We start from the raw sequence: 10,248 nt of genomic DNA on the forward strand, positions 1-10,248 counted from the left end.
GGAGAAATGCCCGCTGGATTTTTAAAAGTAACCCTTTCCCCAGACCCAGCCTGTTTGTTATAAATCTTTTCAAGGAGCCAGCCGCATGACAGAGAATGCGGACACAAACCTACTGTTATCTCCGATTTATCACAAAGGAAAAAGATCCATTTCAGGATTAATAATAGGTGCTAATGCATTGAATTAAGGAAACATTTTGCTTTCTTAAGGATTCTTCAAAGCTACTTCTCACAAATCTAAGCACAAGGAAGATTTAACACATTTCTACTCCCTTCTGCAAGGTAGAATAAATCCAAACAATCCATACATGATAAACGACTCCGTGGGGTAAGGGCATGAGCACCACTGTTTCTGATTTATTCTTCTGCTTGATAGCTTTCCCAACAGATCTGATGAGCCTCTGTTCCTTGTGGCCTGTGTTTATGCACACACAATTCCATTTGGTGATATAGAAAGCATTTTTCTTGAAATAAAGGAAAATTGCAGACTTTTAATTTCTTTGAATTTTATGATGGTAAAATATTAACAATTCATATCATGAATTCCATTTTCTTCATCATCCACAGCTCTGGAAGGTATTTATTAATACATGAGAGAAAGATTTTGGAAATGAATCATTTTCCAAATGCATCATAGATAGAAGGCTCAGAACTGTTCTTGTCATTTCTGATTCCTGTAATTATTCAGCTTGCAGGACATTGTGTCCTAAAAAGCAGTCCCTGGCCCATTGCTGACCTTGTGACACTATGGAATTCCCTTTTACCTGTAATGTGGTGATTCCCCTCCATTGCCAACTATCGGATACAATGGAGTAATCTCCAAAATGAGCAATTTTCACAGTACAGGGTTCCCTGGAAGAGACTATTTTGTGTATTTCCTAAATTTAGTCATCAACTACTTTATATTAGCAGCTCATAATGTTTTAAAACTTTAGTAAATTTTGTCAACTCGTTTTTACGTCGATGCTTTATTGTCATATGAAAATATGCTTAGGAAAATACATAATTTTACAGAATTAAAAGTAGGACATATTTTGTCAAAGTTTCAGCTCTATCTCTTATTTGATGAGACTGCATAGAAATCTTCATATTAATTCTAACATGGTGAAAATATGTCTGAGTAAAGATTATTCAATTAGCAAGAGAAATCATTTTTAATCCACTTCTTATTTTAGGATAGATTTATATATACAGGAAAGCTATGAAGGAGGTGCAGAGAGTTCCCATATACCTCACACTCAGTTGCCCCTAGTATTATTTTTATTGACGTAGTGTGATTATAGCTATTTATGGGGTACAAGTTGATGTTTTGATAAACATATATGTTGTGTAATGATTAAATCAGGGTATTTAGTGTGATCATAACCACGTGCACTTATCTATCATTTCTTTGTTGTAAGAACATTCAAAAGCTTTTCTTCTAGCTATTCTGCAATATACAACACCTTATAGTTAACCACAGTCACCCTAAAGCTCTTCATCCTCTCCTCCCTGTTCCCCTCCTCAGTTGCTGGAGTTTCTGCTAACCACGGTTCTACTCTCTGCTTCTCTGAGATCAACCCCTTAATTAATTAATTAATTATTATTTTTGGGGACAGAGTCTTGCTCTGTCACTCAGGCTGGAGTGCAGTGGCTCAGTCTTGGCTCACTGCTGCCCCTGCCTCCCAGGCTCAAGCCATTCTCCTGCCTCAGCCTCCCAAGTACCTGGGATTACAGATGTGTGCCTGGCTAATTTTTGTATTTTTAGTAGAGATGGGTTTCACCAAATTGGCCAGATGGGCCTTGAACACCTGACCTCAAATGATCCACCCACCTCAGCCTCCTAAAGTGTTGGGATTGCAGGTGTCAGCCACTGTGCCTGGCCCAACTCCTTTTGTTAGATCCTACGTAAGTATGAGATCATGTGGATTAGGTGATATTTGTCTTTCTGTGTCCGGCTTATTTATTTAACGTGATGTTCTCCCCTTCCATCCCCCAAAAGATAGGATTTTATTCTCTTTTATGGCTAAATAGTATTCCATTGTGTATATTGGTCACATTTTCTTTATTCAGCCATCACTTTTCCCTATTATTTACATTTTATATTACTGTGGTTCATTCGTCACAGTTAATTAACCAATATAGATGTGTTATTATCAACTGAAGTCCATAGTTTATTCAGATTTCCTTTGTTTTTAGCAAATACTCTTTTTTGTGTTTCAGGATCCCACATTATATTTAGTCATCATGTCTCTTTAGACCACTCCATAATGTGACAGTTTCTGGGAATTAAGAACACATTCTTAAGTGTGTATTCTTAGCTTGTCCTTTTGGATTTTGTTAGCTAGCATGCATTTAGATAGTTTTGTTTGTAGCAATAGAGTTGTTTGGGACAGAGATCAGGTAATTACTTCAGTTTCACTGTGAAATTAGCCACATGGATTAGCTAAATACCTTTGGGAAAAACTTTTAAAAAATCTCTATCAGGAAACAATTAGAAATTTAAGCGTAGGCTTGATGAAAAATTTTCATGTCAGAGAGAATATCACCTTGCACCTCACTACCAATTTGACTCTCCATTATGGTGAAGGAGATAAGAGTGTTTATTCACTAATGCATTGACATATTTTCGAGGCAGTGTCTTACATGTCATTTTTCTGCCTTAAAAGATAAAAAGAAACACTTTGTGACCATTTTCTATTTAAACAGGGTAGTCTTAGATGTAAGATAAACAAATATACCAAGGCAATGAATACTGCACCCCACCAATGCATTTATCTAAGTGTTCAGGGAAATTCTGAGCCATCTAAATTAATATCATTTCTTTTATTTCTCAAGTAGGAGCTGCTAGAGAAATGGTACTAAAGAGGCTTGTTTTGTTTTGTCTTTATAATCTTATTTTACAATTAAGGAAAAATACTGGCATGTAAGATATTCAGGACATTTAATTTTCTAATGAGCGCTACAATTGAGCACCAAAGATTAAAAAATTCTCACTTTAATTTATAATTTGCTTTCAATCTTAAGATAGTGCTATGTAAACTTGGCTATTTACTAAGTTTCATTCTGTGTCTGTAGATAGTTCAGATTTATAAGCAATATTCCCAAATCAAGTATAATAATATAAAAAATTTGGGCAGTCCCTTAATTTTACTGTGGGGAAATTTATTTTCAACATTACCTTATCCCATAAAATCATGGCTTTAAGAGTTTGCTATTCTTGAACTGAGAAAACTCATCCAAGTTATCATGGAAGTTGTGTGATAAATGAATACATCAACTGGGGAAGTGGGTGCAGGTCATTCCTGTGTATCCATTCATTCATTCAGTGAGTCACTGACTATTTAACAAGTACTAACCATGTGCAGGATTCTGCACTTGGTGCAAGGAAAATCGTGATAAAATACATAATTTGTGTCTTGTGGTGACACATTCTAGCAGCAGGAGGTGTGGAGCAATGTATGTGTGGATGAATAGAAGGGAAATGTTAAGACATTGAAATCACCATAGTGCAGACAAGGGAACACATATGGTGTAGCCATTGTGTTCTCAGTGTGTACTTTCAGCATTGGCTTATTTGGAAACTGTAACAGAAACTCCCATCAGAATTCAGGAAGCAGGTCAATCTGTGCACCAACACCAGGCCAGTAAATGGCTAAGATTCCTCCCTGGAAAGAAAGTTACATCAGTATCCTTTGGAGGCAAGTTTATACACATGCTCTAGGTTTACATATTACATCAGAAGATAAAACAGAAGGGTGTGGGAATATGTTTGAATCAGTAAAAGAAGAAACTCAAGGAATCATGTTGATGATATTTTTCTCAGTCTTTTTACCTCATATTATCTGAAATAATCTAGCTTATACAAAAGCCAATTGAGGATACATTTTTTTTTAAAGCAAACCCAGTATTTTTTCATTCTAATGAAATCAGCATTTCAAAGAGAATAATTCAAGGAGATTGTTCAATATGATAATAGTTTATTTATTTTTTTTTTTTTTGAGACGGGGCCTCACTCTCTAAGGCTGGTGTAGAATGGTGCAGTCTTGGCAACTCTGCCTCCCAGGTTCAAGTGATTCTATTGCTTCAGTCCCCCAAGTAGCTGGGATTACAAGCACCTGCCACTGTGCCTGCCACCACGCCCAGCTAATTTTGTTGTATTTTCAGTATAGACGGAGTTTCACCAGGTTGTCCAGGCTTGAACTTCTGACTTCAAGTGATCTGCCTGCCTTGGCCTCCCAAAGTGCTGGTATTACAGGCATGAGCCACTGTGCCCGGCTAGTTTAATTATTTTTGATTTTTCTGGAAGTTCGAATATTCTATATATACATATATATATTTTTAAAGATATTTTAAATTTGGTGATAGTTTCTTGGTTTCTTTAAATATACTTCTATTAGAGATTAAAATCAGTATCATAGCCATAACCCTAGATTAGTTGATTGTTTTCCCCAGATTCCTGATGATAAATACAGTTCATAAATGATGGACACCTAATTCCTGATGCAAACCAATATTTATAATGATCCAATTCTGAAAAATTCACTTGTTGGATACAAAAGCTAGCTTATAATGTCTAGATGAAGGCCTAGAATTTCCTACATGATTCAGGTCCAGGGTGGTTGTAGTGTCACCAACAGACTCGGTCTTAGGATCTTTAGGGCTCAACAGCTGGATCTAACTTGAGGAAAATACTTCAACAGGTACTAGAGTAACTCAGTGAAGTGACTCACTTTAGGAAGTGGTGTGGATACAGAAAGAGCCACTCATGCAGCACATGCTGGCTGGTTGTCTGAGAGACTGGGCTTAGCAGCAATGGCTGGATTGTAAAGACAGGCATGTGAAGCCCCCAGACTGACAACACTAGGAAATGGGCAATACTTACTGCTGGTGAGATTCTGCCTTTCTTGTGAATCTCTTTTCCTCTTTCAGTGATGTTTTCTAATGATCTGACATGCTTTCTTGCTGATCTTATCTTCTGTACATCCCATTCCTATTAATCCTTTTAAAAGTATTAACTAAATCTAAAGTGTTAGATCATAATTTCTGTTACAGCTTCTTAGAGAATAGTAGATCATTTGTCTTAACCTAAAGTCCTAGGAGAAACGCATAATTTTTCATACATATTTCCTCTTTTAGTCTAAAACATATTTTTTACAGTTATCATTTTTCTATGAAAAACTTCTTGATGATATGGCTATGTTCTGATGGTGTTGTGATGTTCTGGCACTGCGGAAATGCTGTTATGGTTGGTAACGCTGTGATGCTGTGGATGGTGCGATGATGTATTGTGGCTGGCAGTGCAGTGATGCCTAGGGTTGCAGTGATGGTTGGTGATGGTGGTGTGAAAACACATTCATTGCTGACATTGTCATTCAGTGCTGTGAATGACTATAGATGGCTGGCTATAAATGACTGGGTACCAGTCCTGTCTGTAACATTCAGAGTTGTGAGGATAATAATAAATACGTTAAAATAACGTTATTTAAAAATTATGTAATCAATTTCATAGATATTTGGCATAAAGAGGAAGATTTTGCACATGCACACAAATATAAACTAGGAAGAGAAAAGCATAGCAAAAGGAATCTCTTCTAAAGAGTTCCTTAATTGACTTGCTTTGGTTTCTGAAGATTTCAATCCTGATGTCTGAATTTACCATAGCCCACCTATATATCAAAATATTCACTGCTGACAAATGCCCATTTAAAAATTATTGTATTTTTATAAATATATTTACTGAAATAAGTGTCCAATGCAACTACTGATTCCACTGCAATAATTGGCAATTACAATCAATTAAAAGATATTGGTTGTGCATAGTCTCTTTTGTGTTAAATTTCTCCTATTAGATAAACCCAGATGTTTTCCAATTAATGAAAATGACAGCTACACAAGAAACACACATGGACCTTTGATGTATTTATATGGAATTAAAGGTTTTCTAACAGTTCAACTTTAAAAATGGGTTATTTCTTGTGGATTTGAAATTACATTTTCTACCATACCTTACTGGGGAATTTTGTTTAATTTTTATTTCCACAGGTTTTTGGGGAACAGGTGGTATTTGGTTGCATAAGTAAGTTCTTTGGTGGTGATTTGTGAGATTTTTGTGCATCCATCACCTGAGCAGTATACACTGAATCCAGTTTGTAGTCTTTTGTCCCTCACCCCTCTTCCACCCTTTCCCCCGAGTCTCCAAGGACCATTACATCATTCTTATGTCTTTGCACTCTCATAGCTTAGCTCCACTTACGAGTGAGAACATACAATGTTTGGTTTTCTATTCCTGAGTTACTTCACTTCGAGTAATAGTCTCCAGTTCCATCCAGGTTGCTGTGAATGACATTAATTCGTTCCTTTTGGTGGCTGAGTAGTATTCTACTATAAATATATTTACCACAATTTCTTTATCCACTTGGTGACTGATGGGCATTGGACTGGTTCCATATTTTCACAATCGTAAGCTGTGTAGCTATAAACATGCATGGACAAGTATCTTTTTCATATAATGACTTCTTTTCCTCTGGGTAGATACCCACTAGTGGGCTTGCTGAATCAAATGGTAGTTCTACTTTTAGTTCTTTAAGGAATCTCCACACTGCTTTCCATAGCAACTGTACTGGTTCACATTCCCACCTGCAGTGTAAAGGTGTTCCCTGATCGCCACATCCAGGCCAACATCTACAGTTTTATTTTTTAAATTATGGCCATTCTTGCAGGAGTAAGGTGGTACCATATTATGGTTCTGATTTGCATTTTTAAATTTTTTTCCCCATTTATTTATTTTATTGCATTTTAGCTTTTGGGGTACATGTGAAGAACATGCAAAATTGTTGCATAGGTACACACGTGGCAGTGTGATTTGCTGCCTTCATCAAACACCACATGTTCTCACTCACAGGCGGGTGTTGAACAATGAGAACACATGGACACAGGGAGGGGTGCATTTTTAAATTTTTATAAACTTTGAGGCTTGATGTATTCCAATTGCAGAAATATTTTAAATTCAGAAAATATATGGCTTTAAAAACTCTCTCTCTCTCTGTGTGTAGGGTTAAGTACACACACACACACACACACACACACACACACACAAATATGTATTTACTGTATCCATATTCTATCAGAGGCTATTTACACTTCATATGAAGGCCAAATGAAAATGCGGCATATAGCTTTTGAATTTCAGTCTCTTTTTGGTATAAATCTTCTGTCCCAGAACTTACGTTCTGGACAATCCCAATTGTTATCATTAAAACGATAGCAAACAAAAAGCAAACAAAACAAAAAGCAAACACACAATCCTGAGATATTAATATAGCCATGCACACACTATTGTTCATGTCTCTTCAATTCAATAGGAGCCCAGATACAGGAGAAAGAACATTGCCAGATTTCCTTGGACCCAAGCCCTGACAGTAGTTACTGGAGCTAGTCCAACTCATCCCACACAGGCCCTGCCTCTTCCCATGTTCCCTCAGCTCCATTTCTCCTTTCCACCTCACTGACTCCTTGTCCTGTGGCTTTTGCCTTTAGAGTTTGAAATTCAAGCTGTCAGGTCTAATCATGACATCTGCCTACTGTGTATACAAAGGAAAAGGAAATGCCAGTGGGGACTGCCATTTCAGTTTACCACCATGATACCTCCTCTTGGAATCTGCAGGTTTATGCATGACAGAGCAAAAAATGCAAACCACAGAGTTCATTTTATGTTATGGTAAGTTCACTCTGCATGTGCACAGCATTTTGTCTTAGCTTTTCAAGAGACGAAGAAGTTAGTGCAGTCATTAACATATATCTTTCCTCATCATAGGTATTTAAGGGATGCTTGATGCATTGAATTATTAAATAGAACTTTAAAGGGCATTAGCTGATCAAAAGGATGAACATATTCAGAATGAACCACTTTAGCCAAAAATAGGAACTAAGATGATGAGACAGATTTTATAGTGACCTACAAATAAATTTAAGCAGACTCTCACTGTAATGAATGTAAATCATGTGATGTGATACTGAAATTAAATTTGAGCTATAGAAATGTAGGGTGACAATATTTTAGTAGAGTTAATGTGACTCAGGAGACATAAGAATTCAAAATGAAACACGGCAAGATACCTCTGGACAGTTTATTAGAAACATTTTGAGCGTGGTTCTTTGTCTCATGCATTCGGAGATGATTTCTTTCACTCAGATCGAACGTTGAGAGAATGGACCTGTAGTTTGGTAACAGACATGGCATTTACAGTTTTGTACTGGGAACTTGTGTTTCACGGGATCGTCTTTTTTGTGGCACTTTTAACAAATGGCATATTTCTATTTTATGGTAAATGCTGGTTGTGTTCATGTAAATTGTTTTCTGTTAAAAAAAATCGAGAGGGGAGGCTGGGCACATTGTCTCATGCCTGTGATTCCAGAACTTTGGGAGGCCGAGGCGGGTGGATCACCTGAGGGCAGGAGTTCAAGACCAGCCTGGCCAACATGGTGAAACCCTGTCTCTACTAAAAACACAAAAATTAGCCAGGCGTGGTGACAGGTGCCTGTAATCCCAGCTATTTGGGAGGCTCAGGCAGGAGAATTGCTTGAACCCAGAAGGTGGAGGCCACAGTGAGCTGAGATCGTGCCACTGCACTCCAGCCTGGATGACAGAGTGAGACTCCATCTCAAAAAAAAAAAAAGAAAAAAAATCGAGGGGTAGGGGGAAAATGTAGATATTTCTTTCACTTAAGCCTTTGAAGCTATGGTCATTACAGTCCAGAACTTATCTGCGATAAAGATTTGGTAGTCCCCTGGGGCAGTTAAATGAAGTTGTGAACTAGCGCCAATGATCTGCAGGTAAAATCTGCAGAGGCACTGCAGGCAGGTGAAATCCACTGCTTTGTCATCTTTACAGGATACAAACACCAAGCAGGAAGCAGGCAAGCACGCGCCTGTCGCACCAGTTTGCTCTTTAAATGCATGGAAGGCAGGGCGATTCTGAATGGTCATCTACTCACAGGCTCATGTGGAAACTAGCCATTTTCCAGGCTCTGCACTTTATCCTTTCAGTGGATATTTTATTTAATCTCAAAATAAGGTATTTAATGTCAGTTGTAGATCTGCTCTACAATTTCTTAATCTTACTCTACAGAGCCAATGTTTGGAAGAGTGAAGAGTTTCTTTTTTTTATTGCATTTTAGGTTTTGGGGTACATGTGAAGAACATGCAAGATTGTTGCATAGGTACACACGTGGCAGTGTGATTTGCTGCCTTCTTCCCCATCACCTATATCTGGCATTTCTCCCCATGCTATCTCTCCCCAACTCCCCAACCCCCCACTGTCCATTCCTATTTCCCCCCAACAGACCCCAGTGTGTAGTGCTCCCCTCCCTGTGTCCGTGTGTTCTCATTGTTCAACACCCGCCTATGAGTGAGAACATGCGGTGTTTGATTTTCTGCTTTGTATCAGTTTGCTGAGAATGATGGTTTCCAGGTTCATTCATGTCCCTACAAGGGACACGAACTCATCGTTTTTTATGGCTGCATAGTATTCCATGGTGTATATGTGCCACATTTTCCCTGTCCAGCCTATCATCGATGGGCATTTGGGTTGGTTCCAGGTCTTTGCTATTGTAAACAGTGCTGCAATGAACATTCGTGTGCACCTGTCCTTATAGTAGAACGATTTATAATCCTTTGGATATATACCCAGTAATGGGATTGCTGGGTCAAATGGAATTTCTATTTCTAGGTCCTTGAGGAATCGTCACACTGTCTTCCACAATGATTGAACTAATTTACACTCCCACCAACAGTGTAAAAGTGTTCCTATTTCTCCGCATCCTCTCCAGCATCTGTTGTCTCCAGATTTTTTATTGATCGCCATTCTAACTGGCGTGAGATGGTATCTTAATGTTGTTTTGATTTGCATTTCTCTGATGACCAGTGATGATGAGCATTTTTTCATGTTTGTTGGCCTCATGTATGTCTTCTTTTGTAAAGTATCTGTTCATATCCTTTGCCCACTTTTGAATGGGCTTGTTTGCTTTTTTCTTGTAAACCTGTTTTAGTTCTTTGTAAATTCTGGATATCAGCCCTTTGTCAGATGGGTAAACTGCAAAAATTTTTTCCCATTCTGTTGGTTTCTGATTCACTCTAATGACTGTTTCTTTTGCTGTGCAGAAGCTGTGGAGTTTGATTAGGTCCCATTTGTCTACTTTGGCTTTTGTTGTCAATGCTTTTGGTGTTTTGGTCATGAAGTCCTTGCCTACGCCTATGTCCTGAATGGTTT

Source organism: Sapajus apella, unplaced genomic scaffold (assembly GCF_009761245.1).
Source record: "Sapajus apella isolate SASKATOON/1434 unplaced genomic scaffold, GSC_monkey_1.0 scaffold114, whole genome shotgun sequence".
Classification (NCBI taxonomy): Eukaryota; Metazoa; Chordata; class Mammalia; order Primates; family Cebidae; genus Sapajus; species Sapajus apella.